The sequence below is a fragment of the Aptenodytes patagonicus genome, chromosome W (genome assembly GCF_965638725.1).
Source record: "Aptenodytes patagonicus chromosome W, bAptPat1.pri.cur, whole genome shotgun sequence".
NCBI classification, from domain to species: domain Eukaryota; kingdom Metazoa; phylum Chordata; class Aves; order Sphenisciformes; family Spheniscidae; genus Aptenodytes; species Aptenodytes patagonicus.
The window spans coordinates 24,983,198-25,002,983 of record NC_134981.1 but is presented as its reverse complement, the minus strand read 5'-3'; the positions used below and the strand labels follow the sequence as shown (position 1 = coordinate 25,002,983).

Below are 19,786 nucleotides of genomic sequence, written 5' to 3'. Positions count from 1 at the left end.
GATTCACCTAACCATTTAGATCTGGGGTCAAATCTTTATTTTATAAAGAACAAATGTAAGTATCGCGAGGGGGATATACAGAACCTGAATTCGTTATAAAAGGGAGAGAGCTGAACTTCATTGCACATCCGCGTTTTCCGATTGAGGAAGTGGGTATATATGAACCTGAGCTCGGTTAGCAGCTCTGTGTCAGGTTCAGGGGTAGGGGCTGCCTCGCCCAGCGTCAGACAGAACAGGTCGTCTTGGTAGGGTTACAGGAACTTCCACTGGCGACCGCGAGGGAAATTTGATTAACAAGGCAGAGTTTTATGAGTTAACACGACGGCTTATATTGGTTAGCTGATTTTGTATGTCTTATGCTAAATTTGTTGGTCTTGTGCGTGGTTAGGTGTGGGAACTCTTAATTATCAAGCAGATTGCCAGTAAAAGCAGAGCCATAACGTTTAAGTATGCAGAGAGGAAGCTTTTTAGCAGTACCTGGGTACCTTTCGAAGGTGTATAGACATAGGAACAATCATTCACTGGGTTTTAAATTAGCATATGGGAACTAGCTCCTGTTGACTCTACATTTTTGTAGAAAAAAATAAAAAAAACCCCTAAAAAGTCGAACTCATATTTTTGAGATTGCCAACGTGGAGGAGATTATTCACTGTAGTTAGTAAATCCGTCTGCCTCTGTGCTTAGTGGGTCACTTCAAATAAGCAGCCATCACTTACTGGGTTGTCCAAAATGCAGCCTGACCAAAATATGTATCCCTTTGAGCTGGGGTGATTTAGTAAATGTTTCATGAGGTTGCAATTATTCCCATCTTGGCCGGGGCAGCTGCGATGTGTCTGGCATAGGCTCAGCCCGACTAAAACGCACACCTTTTTGAGGGGGGGGAGGAGGGGGAGGTGGCCTGCGCCATGCCGCGGCTCTAGGTGCCGCTGCCCCGGGAGTCCGGGAATGGCTGCTGCGGCGCGGCATGGCACGGTACAGTCCCGGCCGCCGCGAGGTCGGGCCTGGGGCGCGGGACTGCCCCGGCAGCGGTCCAGGCCGGGCCACCCGACGCTGGGGCGCAGGCTACCTCCAGCCCTGGCGCGGGCCCTCCGGGGCGCCGGTAGGCAGAGAGCGTAATTGAAGCAAGGGACTTATACAACGGTGCTTCTATTTTAGTCCTCCGTCTCACCCACCCATCAAAACACCCACTCACCAAGTAGCATACCTCTCCAAGAACAACTCTAGCCCAGGATTCATGAAATGGGGGAAATAACTTACCATGAAATAGAAGAACACAGTTACTTTGTAAGAAATAATATGCTTTTAAACTAAGGCTGATGTAATCGATATGATGCAATGGCAGTGATTAGATTGTTATATTTATTTACGCATACAACTATTGATATAGTAACAGTTTTGTAAATATAGACCATGCCTTTCTAATGATCCTGATTTCAGAACATCGGTGATCTGAAAGACACGGAAATTCTATCGGGAAAATACTGGCTTAATGTGTTTTGCATGTTTTGAACTGAAGGGTAGATGGAGCCTCCATCCTTTATTAAATAACTGGCAGCTTACAGTATGCAAATATTATATATGCCTCTGTAGCTTTCAGCATCTCTATGCAGCAGCCCCAAATATTCTTAAACTTTTTTTTATCATAGATCTCTACAAATAATTATGGAATTTGGTTTTATTGTTCATAATTATGTCCTGTAAATATTAATTACCACATTTAACCCTGCAGATACCGGAGTACATTACTCGTATGTGTTTTATGTCATATTAAATCATCTGCAGGAAATGTGGCTAGTTATTTCCCTGTTTAATCTAGAGTCAAGCGTTTTAGTAATTTATTCAATAATCTCCAAATGTTGATATACACAGCACCTCCTGAACACACATGCATTTATCTATTTACATGCATTTCATGAACAAGAACAGTGAAATTGTTTAAATTATGATCCTTTGCCTTTTTTGTGGCTATTTTTCAGATTTAATCAATGCAGGAAGACCACAGGAAATGACAATCACGACAAGAGATGGTATTTTTATTTTTTCGTTTCATAATAAAAGTCAGACGATAGAACATGTTCTTTAACAGCACGCAGCGTATCCATGTGAAATTACTGAGTGTGGTTTTCTTTTTTTTCCCCAAGATTTTGAATTCTCGATAGTCTGCCTTTTCTTTTTTCGTAATTTGGATTTGTATTAGATATCCCTTTGCATACCATATGTTCAACATAACAGAAATATAATCTGCAGTTGCCTGTAAAATTAAATTGTGGTCACAAAAGAAATGATAAGACACTTTTATTAGAAGGCAAGCCAGTCAAGTGACTTACCTGGCTGAAAGGAAAGGGATATTATGCAGGAAATACTTGCCTGGATTGTATTGGTGTGACATGTTTTACATCTATGTGAATTCTATTCTAATTTAGTATGAAAAGAGGATTCATATAATGTTATACAGTTATGTACTTCATAGCAGTTTAAATAGGGTTCCTATGTGTATTCCATACAGAAGATGGGGATACTGGCATTGGAACAAGTCTCTGTAATAATTAGAGAATCATAAGTATTCCTCTTTAAAGTAAATAGAGACTATTCTTAAAAAATCCACAGAGGATGTTTCGTCTTTACATCACAGACATCTGGAGACCTATAAAAAGATTAGAAAACAAGCATGGCAATCACATACCAATTTAAAGGCCGTTAATGGGAATTTATTAGGGAGGCAGGAGGAAAAAAATAAATGTTTGGATTCCATATCTTCCAATATGCAGGTCATTATAAAGTGATTTTGGAAAAAATTAACAACTGCTGTATAGATTTTTTTTTCTGTGATATTCACAATAAGCAAATATTTTTGTGCAGTCTTACTGGGCACCCCTCGATTTCAAGGCCCTACTAGATGACTGATAGTTAGAAAATTTAATTGGCAATATGGCTAATGAACAGCTAGGTTATAATTGTCATGTTGGCTCTGACTTTCTGAGGCTCTAATGATTAATCAGCAAAATGTGACAGGTGTATTGCAGTTACTTCTTAAGTCAGTGTGTGAGTAAGGTGGTCTTGAGAACAGAGCTTGATGTTTTAAAGGCATATTTTGCATCTTTGAAACATACTAATTTACAATAAAATGTCTTGCATTTAACTGCAAATCCTGTAACATGGCGACATGCTTTAATGCATGCGTTAATGTGTACATGTGTCTGTGTTAATATGTATTATATATAGAAATATCTATGTAAGCATATACATACACACACACAAAAGGAATACCTGAATTTTCATGCCTCTGACAATGTAATGCATAAATTCACAATCCTATTGTATGTAACACATGCCTAACCACTAACACTGCTGCCTCTAGCTATTGCAAGAAAAAACATCTTTCTGTCTAACTGCCAATTCAGAGAAGCTCATTAGAATTTTACATAATATCAAAATGATCATGTGCTTTTAGATATATCAGATGTCTAATTGTCATCCTTGTTGTGCTTGAACAGCCTGAGAAGTAACAAAGAAGCACAGTAATGAATAGTACAGTGTTATAAGAATTCTAACCATTTTATGCCAAACTGTATAATCCGAAAAGAGCGCTGGCACAATTAGCTCATACATCTCATATATACCAAGCACTGGTGGCAAATTGCAGTGTTTCCTTATACCAGAGTATCTAACACACATTTAAAAAAATAATGCTCAATTTCAGAGGCTGATAATCTGAAAGTACAAAGGCCTCATTAGTAATATCACTACTGAATTCAGGATTTGGCACATTAGTAATGTTTATGTGTTACTTCTTGGTGGCAGTATTAATTTTGGGCCTTGTCTGATAAATAATATTGCTTTCCCATTTTCATGCTTTTGTAATATGATTAAAAATGGACTGGTTTATATAGTTGTAATTTTACAGTGTAACCACATATTATATATATATTTAAATGCAAATACATATACACACATGTACTTAGTCCTACACATGTATACATGGTTCCCCTGTGTACATACAAGCACATATATGCTTTATTATGTGAGCAGGCTATACAGTCAGTATAGAACAACAAGAATTTCAGTTTAACTCCATGCATTTAAATATTTCCCCTTAAAAATAGTAACAACGCAAACAGCTTAATTTGCAAGGAAATCAATTTAAATGCAGTGAGATGTATTCCCTATAACTGTACAGGAACATAAAGCATGATGCATTATGTTTTATTTTACACCTTAAAAGAATAGTAGCAGCATGAATTTTAAGTAATAATTCCTTTAGAAGTGCAGAGCAGTCCATATTCTGTCTGTGCTGAATTTTTCAATATGCATCTTATACTAACCACAGTATGTATGAGCTGTTGAAGTACATTTATTAATTTCAGCAGTAAATATTGTAGATCTCAGTCCGGAGTTTCATTGTATCACGTATAGTCGAGAGACCTTTATTTTTTGTACTTTAGACTTAGAAAAATTCTATAAAAATTATAATGTTAAATAATTCAGAGTATAATGTGTGGGAGGGGTGAATTAAGAGACTTAAATCCTAAAACTGTACATAATGCATTCTAACAGTTTAGAAAGACTTGCCTTCATCGATTTCTTGAGTAATGTAAGTATGCATTTCTTCACTCTAAGTACAAGGTTAATAAAAATAAACAATAAATCAGCATTTTTATTAAGGCATTTCACCATTTGCTGCAATGTTCACCTGTGTTGCATTCTAACACACCCCACCCACACACCCCACCCCACACACACTGGGAAATGGGGACGGGGAGAGAGAGAACAGATGCTATAGAATACACTGGAGACAAGCCGGAGCCTACTGCTAGCAGCATTCCGAATAAACATATAGAGGAAAATGCGTTGCACAGTCGTCCCGGTGTAAATACCTGCAAATTACTATAGACACAAAACATGACCGAGCTGTGAAGCCATTAAAAACACATCACAGCAGGGCAAATTGTCAATATAATTACACATCGACTCACTGTGTAACACAGATCTGATCCCCAGTGTCAGAAAGCAAGGCCCTACTTTAAGCTATAGCAAAGTACCTCACATCTCTCTGCACAAGCAGAGGCTGCCAAAAGAGAAATGCAGGCAAAGACGTTCCGCATATCTGAAACGCTTTTATCTATCCTTAGAGAGAGAATTCTTCCAGTCTTTGGATATTAGAGCGATCTACGCTAGCAAGAAGGAAGGTAAAGGCGGCAGTTGGATTTTCCTGCAGTCGGGAGCGGTAGAGGAGTCAGTATTGGGCTTAGTCCCGGGCTGCCGCTGCTGCCGCTGGCAGGGGCAGATCGCTGATCACTCATGCATATCAATAACCGTGTGTACTTGAAATTTCTCATGACATCATCATTACCTTGGTTTCCCGCGGTCCAGGACCTCTGACCTTGCCGGGCTGGTCCACATTTTGGCACTGAAAGCCCTCCAGTGATGCCCCTTTTCTCTCCTTCTTTCAGACCGGGGGCAGCAGCAAGCCAGCAAGACCGCATCTTCTTCCCAGCTCTAGGAGCCCTGAGAAAGCGAGGATCTTCCCCCCCCAAAACACACATACATGCAAGATATTTGCAATCAAGCTGCCACCATTTGGTAAAAAGCTCTATACTATGCATAATCTAAAAGGATCAGGAGCTGGATCCTCGAATCATCTTGTCACTTTCTACTGAAATGGGATTTTTTTTTTCCTCCTTACATTGCGCTGAAAATTGCTGATGGCTTTACATCTTTACAGAGTCTAAAGAGTCTTTCGTGAGACTGAAGCAATTTACAATGCAAATAGAGGCTTGTGAAGGGATGGATGCTTTTCAGTCTTATCACAGCTTGATGCACCTTAATAGCTGGGTTTATTTTCTGATATTAACAGATTAATTGTTGGCTATCGCTGCCGGAAATTACTGGCTGAAAGAAAAAGTTCGGAATAAACTTTGAAGGCAACAGATCTCTTTTGGATGTTATTAGCTGCGCGCGCACACATACATATCAGGTCACAGTTGCATAAAAGGATGACTATTTTAAAGCAGCATTAGTACTCTTGGAGGAAACTACACGTCTATCAGAAAAAAAAATCTGGATTCTAGCAAGGAAAAAAAAAGCAGCTTTGAGGGAAGCGAGTTGTTATCTTTGGTTATCTAGCTGTATGAGTGTTTTGGTCTTCATAAAGCTAGATAACCGAAAGTAAAAACTCCTTCAAGATCATCGTACACCGTGTGAAAATGAAAGACTACTGCAAGAGACAGTAAAAAAAACCCGAGAAAGGTCAGGAATGCTTATTGAATCTAACATTTTTACAGCTGAAGGTGGGAGTGGAGGGAATTAAATGGCATACTTAGTCCAAAATATGAAGTTGTCAGATGCTAAATGCTGCAACGAGGAAATGGTACTGATGGTAAACAGTGCATGTGAAACTATTGCTGTTAAATAAATAGAGAAACCCAGACCAGTTAATGTTTAACTAGGCTGAGACGATTTTTTTTGAAAGCTATTTGGAAATGCTGTTTCAGTTTGCAAAATGATTCATTGCAATGAAATGGCTTTAAAAATAAAGCTGGTAGTTGGTTAGGATGAAGATGGTTATTGGTGGTGATGATACAGTGTGGACTAAACTGGAAAAAAAATCAGTCTACATTCATCTTAGACAAAGCATTGAGGAGTTTATTTCAAATAATATGAAACCAGGCTTTCAAAAAAGTTTACACTGAAGTGTAGGCAAGCTTAACAATTTATATCTACTGAGAACTCGGTGGAGCTGCACAAGGATGAAAAAAGTGATGGCTGATTTTTATTCTTCTATTCAAAATGCGAGCACAGATGCTTCTCTGTTCCTAGAAGGTTTCCTTGAGGAGGCTATTGAAGCAGAAAGACATGATGGAGACGAGATCGCCTCCCCCCTTGTCAGTGTTAAAAATGTTCTGTGTCTTACTCTGCGCCTAGCATTGGAAATGAAAGTGACATTTACTCCAAAAATCCACGTGTGCGCCTCCTCTCTTTTTGTTTAAGGATGATCAGATCTATCCAGGAAACAGCTCTGGCATCCCAAACTGAAATAATTAGGACGTATATAGACCTGACAGAAATGGAAAGGGGGTGGGGAAGCTGACGGTCTGTCTTGCCTAATTGATTCCGTTAAACGGCGTGCAGGAGATGTGAACGGCTGGGCGCTCCCATTCCCACGCTCGGGGCAAGTGGCAATTCCATGCCCCGGCAGCCCGTGACAGACAGCCCTGCTGGGGGCTGGAGGATAAAAAAACCAAGTGCGCTATACCATACTCATCTCCATCGCCTCCATAAGTGGAGGCATTTCCCACCCACAGCCATCTGCAGGCTCCCAAATGAGAACACCAACTGCTCTGTGGCTGCACACTGTCTCTGTTAATTCTGCAATCTCGGTACAAGCTCCTCGGGAGCAAGTTTCACTTTTCTTCCGTGGCCCAAGTCTCGCAGATGATTTAGGAGAGGCAAGGCAGAGGCAAGGCAACCCGGGAGGTGCAGCTATGGAGACTGTGCCTCTCTTCCCTGATGGAAAAAATAGCAGACATCACGTGTTGACTTTGCAAACATCTCACGGTTTTTAATAAACACTTGTTTGGATGCTATTCATCTTTATAATTATTGCAGTTTAGGCACCTTTTACAGTGAAATTGAGCAGGATTAATTTTTAAGGGTAACATTTTCCTTTGGACTTGACCTAAACATCTTTCCAGAGGCACACTAGTGTATAATACTATCTTAGAAATTTAACATCTCTAAGGTAGATTAAAATAAGATCAGAGATAAGGGAACAATTCTCAACGTTCTTCATAAATTAAAGGTCTAACCTTGTACAGGCTGGGGTTTTTTGTTTGTTGGTTTGTGGTTTGGGTGGGGTTTTTTTTTCAATTTTAGCTTCGGAATAGGACAGCTCACATAAAATATTGTTTAAGGGTTTATAATGGAAATATTTACCTTTACATCACATACTCTAAGAGGAAGGAAGCAGAGAACCATCAAACAGGTCCCAGAAACACCACATGCATTGTTGATTTAAAATAAAGAATTAGCCTCCAAAGTCATCTCATCTTCCCTGTAGTTCCAAATATATTCTATAGGATTTTCAGTCTAAAGGGCTTACTCGGTGGCTTTTTAACTGAGATTCAGCTAGTATCCCAGCCAAACTGTATTTACATAAATTCCTACTTTAGCTGCTGTACACGTGCCAAAGTTTTACTACTGTAGTGACCGATAAGCCCCTTGTTTATTTACATTTGAAGCACTGTTTGTGAGACCAATCTTTCATTGTTGAGTGCCTGTATGCCTTTCATTTACTGAGTGTCCAGGGGTGCTATTTACCTAGAGCCATTGTCTATTACAATTAACATTTACATTACAAAGTATGTGGTTTTCTTTCTCAAAGAGCTTCAATTAAGGCAATAAGCTGTTTTCTGGGGAAACCTATTGTTTACTTAGGCATTCAATGGAGTCAATTTACTTAAGCTTTTGCTTGAGTCTTGGTCTTTTATGTAAATTTGTTAAGAAAAACACCCAGGAAAAATATCAATATTATAATCGTGTTAGCCATTGTAATATTAAATTGATTTGTACCTTATTGACGTTACATGACTATCAATTAATAAAATACATTTGATATTATTATTATTATTATTCCTTCATTGCTTAGAAGCAAAATGCCCCATTTCTTCCCTCTTTTGTCCTGCAAATCTGACTTGGGAAAAGAGAGCATGTTAAAAAGTAGTAGCATGCCCTCCAAGTTTATGCTTGCCTCACGTAGCAAATAATGTTCTATAAAATTATCTATCTGTAAAATGCTGTTTCTTTAAAACTTGTAAAAAATCAATCAATATACAGTTTTAAATAAAAAGAAGTGTAAATATCAGTTGAGCAGTCCTTTGAAGGCTAGTTTTAGCACTGGGAAAAAACAGATCATGTTTATTTAGCGTACCACTCCATTGTAAAACAGTTGGAGTGAAGTTGCAGGTTGTGTGAGTATGCATGTTAACTAGTAGGAACCCAGGCTTATTCTTTGTGAAAAGGGAGCAGAAGATTGCTGTGCAAGGCCAATGTTAAAAAGGCAGCTGAATTTAACACCATCTGGAAGAAAAGATCCCTTCACAACTTTCTCACACCGTCAGACAAAACTAGTGTCTCTTGTTCTGGGCCCTTGTCTATGCAACCATACAATACTGAGTCATTATACTTTTGCTGAGAGAAAATTTGAGAACACAATATGGATAACCAGTGAATGACCAAGTTTCATTGTGCCTGCTTAAGTCAATTGAAATCTAGGTCTACAGCTATGAATGGCAGTATTGTTTTCCTCACCGGGGCTGTACTAAATGTCAGCACAGTGTAAAGAAAAACTTGAAATCTGCAAATAACTTGCCAAATCTCAATTATAATATTTTCCCACACTAGAACTAATATCATTGCTAAGGTCTACAATGCCCAAAATACAAAAAGAATTGGAGAAAAATGAGTTCATTTACAAGTTATTTTAGTCAGATAAACTTTAATTTTCTTATGGGAACTTGAATTCAGCATGTAGAGCTGGCTTATCGTTTCCTGAGAAGTTCAAGTTACAAACCTGCTTCTTATGTAATTAAGAAAATAAACTGTGTCAGCAAGCTTGTATCTTGCATCTTGCAACTATTCCAACTCTCTAGCTTGGGACTGATAAAACGTAAATAAGTGTACTCCATATTACACGGGTTGCTTCTGAGTTGAGCCTAGGGAAAGATTTCCCCTTGAATATTTAGAAGAAATAAGGCTGAAGTTGATAAACAAAGTAATGGGTAATATATTTCTATAGGTGTTGGCGAAATCTATTAATACATCTCAGTGTAGATCCAGGTACCAGAAGAAATGTTTCCAGTTCTCTCCATTTTTATTACCCTTTTTTTTTGCTTGATAATAGTTTCTATTATAAGTGCTATTCAGTTTAGTCCTCTATTTAGCATTCATATATCAATTGGCATTGTTCACAATGCAGACTAAGAAAAAGAAACAGTCCAAATGCATTACAAGGAGTTAGTTATATATTTTATTAGAATGACTGTGTTTTTAATCTAATTGACTGTGATTTTGTTAGTTTCATAAAATGTCATACAGTTCTTAGCATAAAACTGCAAAGCAATGAGTAACTACACTTTTGATGAATAATACATTTGTGCCAACCACATTACCTAGAAAATTTCTAAGCAGGAACAATATCTGCAGCATTTGACATTTGTAATACTGACAGAGAGACCACTCAGAGTGGCTTGTGAAAAGTTAATGTTAGAAAAGTTGTATTTTCTTAATTTCTTATGTAACAAATTGTAAGTTAAGAACAATAATAGCAATTAGAATAATCCAGACTTGAAGTACAAAGAGCAGAATGACACTAGCATACGTTTAAATTCCATTCATGGCAGGTAGAAAGAAAAGTCAAAACTCTGTTAACCTTCTGTAAGCCATAGTGCTAGTGGGGCTGTTGCACTGACAGTAACAAAAGCTGAGTATTGTACAAAATATGGCAGTTAGGGAAACTATATTTACCAGTCCAGAAATTGGTTGTATGAATGGACATATTCATGAGTGCATCTACCCCTTCCTAAAGTTGCCATTAATATGCATTAACATAGAAGAAATTCATTATTTCTTTCAATTAAAATTGAAATATTTCAATTTCAATATGTGAAATATTTCATTTTATAATGAAATTAAGAGTGTGCTGTCTTTTAGGGCAGATCTGGCCTTTCCTGTGCGAATTAGAAGTTGTTTTCTCATTTCTGTTGGCTAGCTCCAGAAGGGAGGGTGAAGTAGCAGTCCCACAGAGACACAATCATAGAATCGTTTAGGTTGGAAAAGACCTTTAAGATCATCGAGTCCAACCGTTAACCTAGCACTGCCAAGTCCACCACTAAACCATGTCCCTAAGCACCACATCTACACGTCTTTTAAATACCTCCAGGGATGGTCACTCAACCACTTCCCTGGGCAGCCTGTTCCAATGCTTGACAACCCTTTTGGTGAAGAAATTTTTTCCTAATATCCAATCTAAACCTCCCCTGGCACAACTTGAGGCCATTTCCTCTCGTCCTATCGCTTGTTACTTGGGAGAAGAGATTGACACCCACCTTGCTACAACCTCCTTTCAGGTAGTTGTAGAGAGCGATGAGGTCTCCCCTCAGCCTCCTTTTCTCCAGGCTAAACAACCCCAGTTCCCTCAGCCGCTCCTCATAAGACTTGTTCTCCAGACCCTTCACCAGCTTCGTTGCCCTTCTCTGGACATGCTCTAACACCTCAACGTCCTTCTTGTAGTGAGGGGCCCAAAACTGAACACAGTATATGAGGTGCGGCCTCACCAGTGCCGAGTACAGGGGGACAATCACTTCCCTACTTGTCGTGGTTTAACTTCAGTCGGCAACTAAGCACCACGCAGCCGCTCGCTCACTCCCCCCCACCCGGTGGGATGGGGGAGAGAATTGGAAGAGCACAAGTTAGAAAAACTCGTGGGTTGAGATAAAAACAGTTTAATAATTGAAATAAAATGATAATAATAATAATATGATAATAATAATAATAATACACAAAGCAAGTGATGCACAGTACAATTGCTCACCACCCGCCGACCGATGCCCAGCCAGTCCCCGAGCAGCGGCCCCCCCGGCCAGCTTTCCCCAGTTTATATACTGAGCATGACGTCACATGGTATGGAATGTCCCTTTGGCCAGTTTGGCTGTGCCCCCTCCCAGCTTCTTGTGCACCTTCAACCTTCTCAGTCGGTAGAACATGGGAAGCTGAAAAGTCCTTGGCTAGTGTAAGCATTACCTAGCAACAACTAAAACATCGGTGCGTTATCAACTTTGTTCTCATCCTAAATCCAAAACACTGTACCAGCTACTAGAAAAGAAATTAACTCTATCCCTGCCGAAACCAGGACACTACTCCTGCTGGCCACACTATTTCTGATACAGGCCAGGATGCTGTTGGCTGCCTTGGCCACCTGGGCACACTGCCGGCTCACATTCAGCCAGCTGTCGACCAACACCCCCAGGTCCTTTTCCGACAGGCAGCTTTCCAGCCACTCTTCCCCAAGCCTGTAGCGCTGCATGGGGTTATGACCCAAGTGCAGGATCCGGCACTTAGCCTTGCTGAATCTCATACAATTGGCCTCATACAATGAAAAAGTCCATTTAGATTTTTAAAATGCACAACACTTTCATAGATTGCACACCCTGGGATGAGCACATTAATTAGCCCTTACCTCCTCCATTATTTTAATTTAGAGGAAAGAAAATGCCAGACTTCTGACAAATAAATTTTCCCACTAAATGGTAAATGCATGAGATAAAAATTAATACATTTTTATGGACCTTTCTGGGAGAGAATGGGAAAGGAGAAGGAGAAAGGAGCCTCTTGGCTTTGCAGTTGTCTACTAACAATAACCTATTTTGTTCTTCTTGAACCTGTCACACGTATTTAGCTATATACATATGTACATGTATATATAGACCTATATTTATAGTGTGTGGTGTAAAGCAGGTGTGAAGATTACCTGCAAGGGCCGGAGTCTAATCTGGATGAAATTGTGCTATTAGCTTTGCTGGGAGCAGGACCGAGTCTCATACCAGAATGTTGTCTAGCAGATTTATATACATACATACAGTAGGAGAAAGGAAGGGGAGTGGGGTGTTCAGTCTGTGTCATTAAAGGTAATGCAATTTCCCCCCTAATTCAATATGATTAAGACTAAGCTATTAATGGGCCAAATCTTGCAGTTCTTGTTCTTAGAACTGCCACTGAAAGAAAGATTCGGGACGCTCTGGCCCCGTTCCCCCAGTCTGTTGTCTACAGTGGACAAACACATGGGGCAGGGGAGAAGAAAGATTCTTTGGGACCCCAATGAAGGAAAGGCCCTGTGCTTTGGCCCTGTAGAATCCAAGCATGAGGATTCCCTTCTAGAAAATGAGGAAGCCATGGGCAGCGCTGGCAGAGGACCTGAGCCTGCCACCCTCCCACCCCAGCTCGCCCAGCGTGGGGCCCGGCCACCCTTGGCAAGCTTGAGGGTTACCCAGGCCGCTGGCCTTCCAGGGAGGGGGCACTTCACCCTTAACAGCTTTTCCAACTGAATTCAACCAGAGATGAGCTGAAACCTTGGCGTTGGAACCCGCTTGTCGCCCTGGTCGCCTCAGCCTCCAGCGAGGGATGTGTGGAAGGCACCCCCGCAGGACTGAAGACAACCCCCACGACCTCCCACCGCCGAGGGCCGCTGCTCTGCCGAGATGGCAGTCCGCTACCGGTGGAGCGTTGCACGCCTCCCGCAACTGGGGCGCTGATTAGCGTTTCCCGGGAGACCAGCAGCCGCGGCAGGGCTCTCCCAGGCACTGCTGGGCCAGGTTAGTCGTGCCGGGGATCACCCTCCCTCACGCCCCCATGGCTGCTAACCTTTTTTCCCGCCATAGTCTTATATATAGTTACGTGCATATGTATTTAGCTTATATACTTATATATAGTTATATACGCTTGCAATTAATAATTTATGTTCTTCTATCTGTTGGGCTACAAAGTGTGCATTATTAATTACAGCTATTAATTGTTGTTAGTGATTATTATTAATTAGCACTTCCTTTACTAAGAGGCAGTCATTTGTGTCCGCAGGCTCACGTGAACAAGCTATAAAAGCAGTGAGTCCCCTCCCACCAGGTATCATATTGCAAAGTAATCGAGTTATTATACTGATTTGTCATTATGTCAAGTGCTTTCATTTGCATGTGGAAAGCTCCTCCTGTGAATAAAGTGAAAACTCTCCAGGCGGGCGACCGTCCCTCGGCTTGAGGGTTGCCTTGCGGCCCCTCGCCTGGCGCACCTCGCTGCCCAGCCGCGGGGACCGCGCGAACAGCGCGCCGAGGGAGACACTGGCGGCCGTTAACGGTTCCGGCGTGACTTTGTGCAAGTTTGCGTCATCGCAACGTGACGATGGGGGCGGGGGGGGGGGCGGGCTGGGAGCCGCTCCCTGCCCCCCTTCCCTCCTCGCGCCTCAGGAAAGCCTCCCGGGCCGTGGAGAGTTACCTCCTGACCGGCGTGTCGTCAGAAGACTGAGCTCTCCCCTCTCGGTAAAAGTTGACCAGAGGTTGTTTATAAAAAAATTATGGGTCTTAAGTACTTACTAAAAGCCAGTTAATAACATCATGTATGGACATTTAAACTTCTTGTAAATTCCGGAAAGGATTAGAGAGAAATCACGCTGTGCGCAGCTAATGATACCATCTTAACTCTTCAATTCTTTAAGGTGGAGCTAAATCCACCTCGGTATGGCGCACGGCCGCTTTCCTTTTTGCCTGCATGGAGGCCAAGGAAGACGAGGAGTAAGGGCAAGTACGATACAAGGACACCTGGTCAGACAGGGACACTCCTCAGTTCCAGCTGCCCGCTATTGCCTTTTCTAGTTCAGTGCTCTATCAACAGTCAGGGTAAAGCTGCGTTTCTAAAATGCACCTTAACTACTAATGTTGCCTCCCCAGCATCAAGGCCTTGCTAAGTTTTTTCTTTCATAGGTAAACAGCAGCAGTTCCAACAGATCTCAGAATTGCTCTTTCCTAGGACTCTGCCGTAGTGTCGTAGTGTCGTGTTTTAACCTCAGTCGGCAACTGAGCACCACACAGCCGCTCGCTCACCCTCCCCCCCACAGTGGGATGGGGGAGAGAATCGGAAGAGCACAAGTGAGAAAAACTCGTGGGTTGAGATAAGAACAGTTTAATAATTGAAATAAAATGATAATAATAAAAGTAATAATAGTAATGAAAAGTAAAACAACTAGAGAGAGAGAGAGGAACAAAACCCGGGGGAAAAAAAAAAACAACAAACAAGTGATGCAACCGCTCACTGACCGACGCCCAGTCAGTCCCCGAGCAGCGATTGCTGCCCCCCCCGGCCAACTCCCCCCAGTTTATATACTGAGCATGACATCATATGGTATGGAATATCCCTTTGGCCAGTTGGGGTCAGCTGTCCTGGCTATACTCCCTTCCAGCTTCTTGTGCACCTCCTCGCTGGCAGAGTATGGGAAGCTGAAAAATCCTTGACTTAGTATAAACACTGCTTAGCAACAACTAAAACATCAGTGTGTTATCACATTATTCTCATGCTAAATTCAAAACACAGCACTATACCAGCTACTAGGAAGAAAATTAACTCTATTCCAGCTGAAACCAGGACACACAGGCTGATAATTTTTCCATGCTAGACTGTTTCACTTTAATTAACTCTGAGGCAATATTTGATACAATGGAAATGCTGCTGGTTCTTCACTGCATCAGTAGTAGATTTCCAGCGTCTTATAAGAAGTAGCATTTTGAAAACGATTTTTTGCTATCCCGACTGTTTGTAATGTTATTCAATTTTATATCTATAACCTCTTGCCTTTGAATTTTTTTGCATCTGGGCTACACCTAAATAGAGGTATTTGTAAAATAATTTATAGTAGAATGGTAAACACACACATATTTAATGTAGACATAATCACGGGATGCACAGAGTTCAGGGCAAGATCGAGGTTGTTCCTCTAGGTGTAGGTGGTTTCTTGCCCGTTGTGAGAACATCTTTTTCAGTTCCTTGAGCTCTTACAAAAATCTGAGGCATGTAACATTGGAAGGTAATGATGAACTGATATTTATTCACTTATCCTAAATACTGATTATTTAAATATCTATGCTAAAGTGCAATGTGATAAGAACACAGGTCGTCTTCATTTGCTTAATGTTTTGTAGAATATTATGGCTTTGATGATGCTGAAAACCATGTGAGTAAGGTCACAGCAGTGAGCAGGATCACCAGCCTCCTCTGATACAGAAACTAAGGAAACTGCCGATATAAAAGATTTAGGTAAGGAACCGCCTTCTGTTTAGCCTTTCCACTTCCAGTTTGTGCATCAGTATGGAGAAAATAGAAACTAGGTCAAAACGAACTTCATAAATGAATGACTATGAGAAATGATCAGTAATTTGTCTTGTTTAAAGTCTAAGAAGAGTTGTTTGGGAAAAATAAATGTCCCATGCTTTGGGTCAAAGCTTGGTCAGTCTATCTTTGGACTTGAATAGTACTAGCATTTGGCCCTTTGTAAAGAACCTGTATGGTCTGATCAGGAACATTTTAATTCCAAAATAAACTCTGTGCAAAGACAAAGTGGCATACAGTTGTTTTTTAAAATTAGAATTTTTAAGAGACATCTTTTCAAATAAGTTACATTTATTCTGTTAATAATGTCAGTTCTCTGAAAGGGACATTAACGTAAAAATACTCCACTGTTATTGTCATGTAGAATATTATCTTTAGGAAACAAGAGTTTGGGGTGTTATAAAATAATATCATTATCATGATAATATCGGTAATAGTTTAATGTAATTGGAATCTAACACAATAACCTTGTATGAGAAAGCTGAAGTCAGTAACAGAAAACCTGCACAATAAGGATAGAATGTACATGTGTGATTTCTTCTCACCTCAGCAGCAGTTGTGGTACATCAAAAAATGTAAAATTAACACTCTTTTGTATAAATATAAATTACTGTCTTTAGCTGTTTTCTGTCACAGAAAGCAATTCCTATTGAAGAACTGTAGAATTCTCTGTAGGTGCTACCAACTGAAATGGAACTGGAGTTAATTCTTCACTGATTTTTCTGTATTAAATATTTGCTTCAAAAAAGACCATTAAAACCTCCTTTTATATGGCTATAATCGATGTAAGCATACATTATATAGGTTACTGTTTAGTTGAGTACTGAGGATTTTATGAGGTACCAATATTTTTCCAGTAGCCATAAATATATTGTTGGAAATATATGAATATTAATTTCATATCTTTCTCTAAATCCACATAATTCTCAAATGGCATAAATTAGTTTCATATGACAGCTATGTAGATTCTCTTTTTATTTTAGAAACATACATGAACAGAATTGACATATGCACTCAAACTTGTTTGTGTGTATGTGTATGCATATGTAAGTTTAAATCCTTAAAAAACTATGATCTGTATCTGCATGTGCACTTTCATGAAATAAGTTCACTACACTCCCAGTAACCATAAGCTCTACCACATTTGCCTCAAAAAGACTTCATGTGCTAAGGGAAGATTCATAGTACAACTGAATTAACAGGAGTGAGTTATCTCTATCACCAGTCTGTCTACGCTGACAAGTCAGAAAACTTCCATTTCTTTCCTGCATTGTTGTTTACCATTGATTGCCAATGTGATAATCTAAAATAACTAAATGTAACCAAATAACCATTTAGTGATATTATGGTAATAAAATCAATGTTTCTTCTGATAGTTGCAAAAGAGAGACTCAAGGATTTTATTGTAAATTATACTTAAATTCACTTACATTCTACTAGGAATAATATTTTATTTGCTATAGAATATTCTAATCCTATTCTGTATTTAAAAGTTGTCTTTTTCATATAATGAAACTAAAAAGAGAAAACAGTATTTATGCTTTCATAATTTAAAAATAATTAAATATAGTCATGTTAGATATTATAACATCTTGCACACCGCTACATTATTAAGTAAATCTAATGCCCAGAGTCATTGTGCACATTCCTGGGTGTCTTTCTGATATCTCTCCAGTCCACTGGATTTTGAAGTGTGATTATGTAAATTTTCCACTGATAAATAAATTACTATAATTGTAGTTGAAATACCATTCAAATTCTTAAGACCATTGCATCTAAATAATATATTATGCATTACTTAATTATTTATCAAAACTAATGAAAAATAACTGTAGGGCAAAGCATAAATTTATTTTCAAATAGTCCTTTTTTTGCACCAGGTACAAAAATGTTCCAGATGTGTAAAAAAAACCCAACCGAAATAATCCCCCCCCAAACCACCCCCCCACCCAAAAAACCCCCAACCCCCCAAGTTTCCTTCATTAAATGCAATATTTTTGTTTGGATTAATAATATTGTTACAGTGATGCCATTCTTATTGTGACCATGCTATCAATTCAAATATATGTCGATTGATATATATAATTTCTATTAACAGGAATACAAGAATGGAAGAATTAATGTGGGTGGGAGGTGAGTGTATATAACAATAAGAATAGCATTTTTAACTTGCACTGAGAAATAGTGAGGAGCTGGCAAGATTTTTGTGGCTATAGATTTATCAGTGAGAGTCAGAGATATATAAAACATTGCAAAATTAAAAACATGGGCTATGTGTATTTTAAACCTAGCATTCAATACTAAATGTGAAAAGTCTCAGTGAACTGCCTGGTGGTTATTAGCAGTACTAGACTGCTTTCAGGGAGGCCATTTAGCTGTACTTCATAGAAGCATAGAATGGTTTGGGTTGGAAGGGATCTTTAAATGTCATCTAGTCCAACCCCCCTGCAATGAGCAGGGACATCTTCCACTAGATCAGGTTGCTCAGAGCCCAGTCCAACCTGACCTTGAATGTTTCCAGGGATGGGGCATCCACCACCTCTCTGGGCAACCTGTTCCAGTGTTTCAACACCCTCATCATAAAAAAATTTCTTCCTTATATCTAGTCTGAATCTACCCTCTTTTAGTTTAAAACCGTTACCCCATGTCCTGTCGCAACAGGCCCTATTAAAAAGTCTGTCCCCATCTTTCTTATAAGTCCCCTTTAAGTATTGAAAGGCCGCAATAAGGTCTCCCCGGAGCCTTCTCTTCTCCAGGCTGAACAACCCCAGCTCTCTCAACTTGTCAAGGAACTTTAGTTTTAATCTTGTGCAAATTCTAATTCTAGACTGGGTTCTAATCATCATGTAGACATCATAGGTATCATAAGTTTGCAGTGTATACACAATAGTTTTTCCTTTTCACAACAGACCTTTATCTAGTTGCTAATGAAATACAGGATATTGATTGCAGAAAACCCGCGAGGGCATATTTACTGTACCATATATCGTAAGCCCCATTTGATACATTAGCATTTAGCCATTTTATGCAAATTTAGTGAGAAAATGACTCATGTATATGATTTAATATGCATCAGCAGTAACTCATAACATCCTTATAAGAGGAAAGAAATTAAAAATTCATTAGAAAACTAGACTAGTGTCGCTACATGGTTAAAACATTATTAAAGCATTTTTCAGTGTTTTGCTTACACTAGTTTTCTCATCCTGGTGCCACCATTTCATGACAAAGAGCATAGAGGAGAAAACATTCAACTTAAAATGTCTGCTGGCACACATCGCTGAATTTGTATGTCGCTAAACAATGGATGAGCATAGACTTGAATACCAACTATCTAATTAGCACTTTAACCATTCATACATAGAAAATAGGTCATTTACATGCACCATTCTTAGCTATTATTCCCATAAAAAGCTACCAATATTTTGTCTAATGTATGTAGCATTCTAGTATGCCATCATAAGAAAATCAAAACATATGTTATTATTTTTAAAACCTTGACACTCAAAAATGTAATTAAAACATGTAAAGTCTTTATATTTCTCTTGGAAGTTTATTTTAATTATGTAGTTTAACCTTAAGTCTACCATAAAAGTCTGGATACAACTAATAATTAAGAACTTCAAAGGGCAACAGAAACCCTCTAACAGTCCCCAGTTTAATTAAAGGCTATTATTACAAACCTCTTGAACATACAGTTACATTTACTGACAAATGGTGACTTGCAAATGCTGCATTTGAAAGATACTGCTCTTATTCTAAACACTGTTGATAGATGATGCTGAAACAAAAGTTCCCCCAGTGAAATAGTCTATTTTGAACATAAATGGGATACATTTGTGAAGCATTTTGCTTAGAAATATTC

At 39.4% G+C, this 19,786-nt stretch overlaps 1 long non-coding RNA gene across 1 annotated transcript; it reads left to right on the top strand.

Annotated features, from left to right (window-relative positions):
* Positions 1-1,981: 1,981 nt before the first annotated feature.
* On the top strand, positions 1,982-5,925 carry LOC143171927 (uncharacterized). Its single transcript, XR_012997240.1, has 2 exons — positions 1,982-2,027; positions 5,451-5,925. It is a non-coding gene; the product is annotated as an uncharacterized LOC143171927 (long non-coding RNA).
* Positions 5,926-19,786: the final 13,861 nt, after the last annotated feature.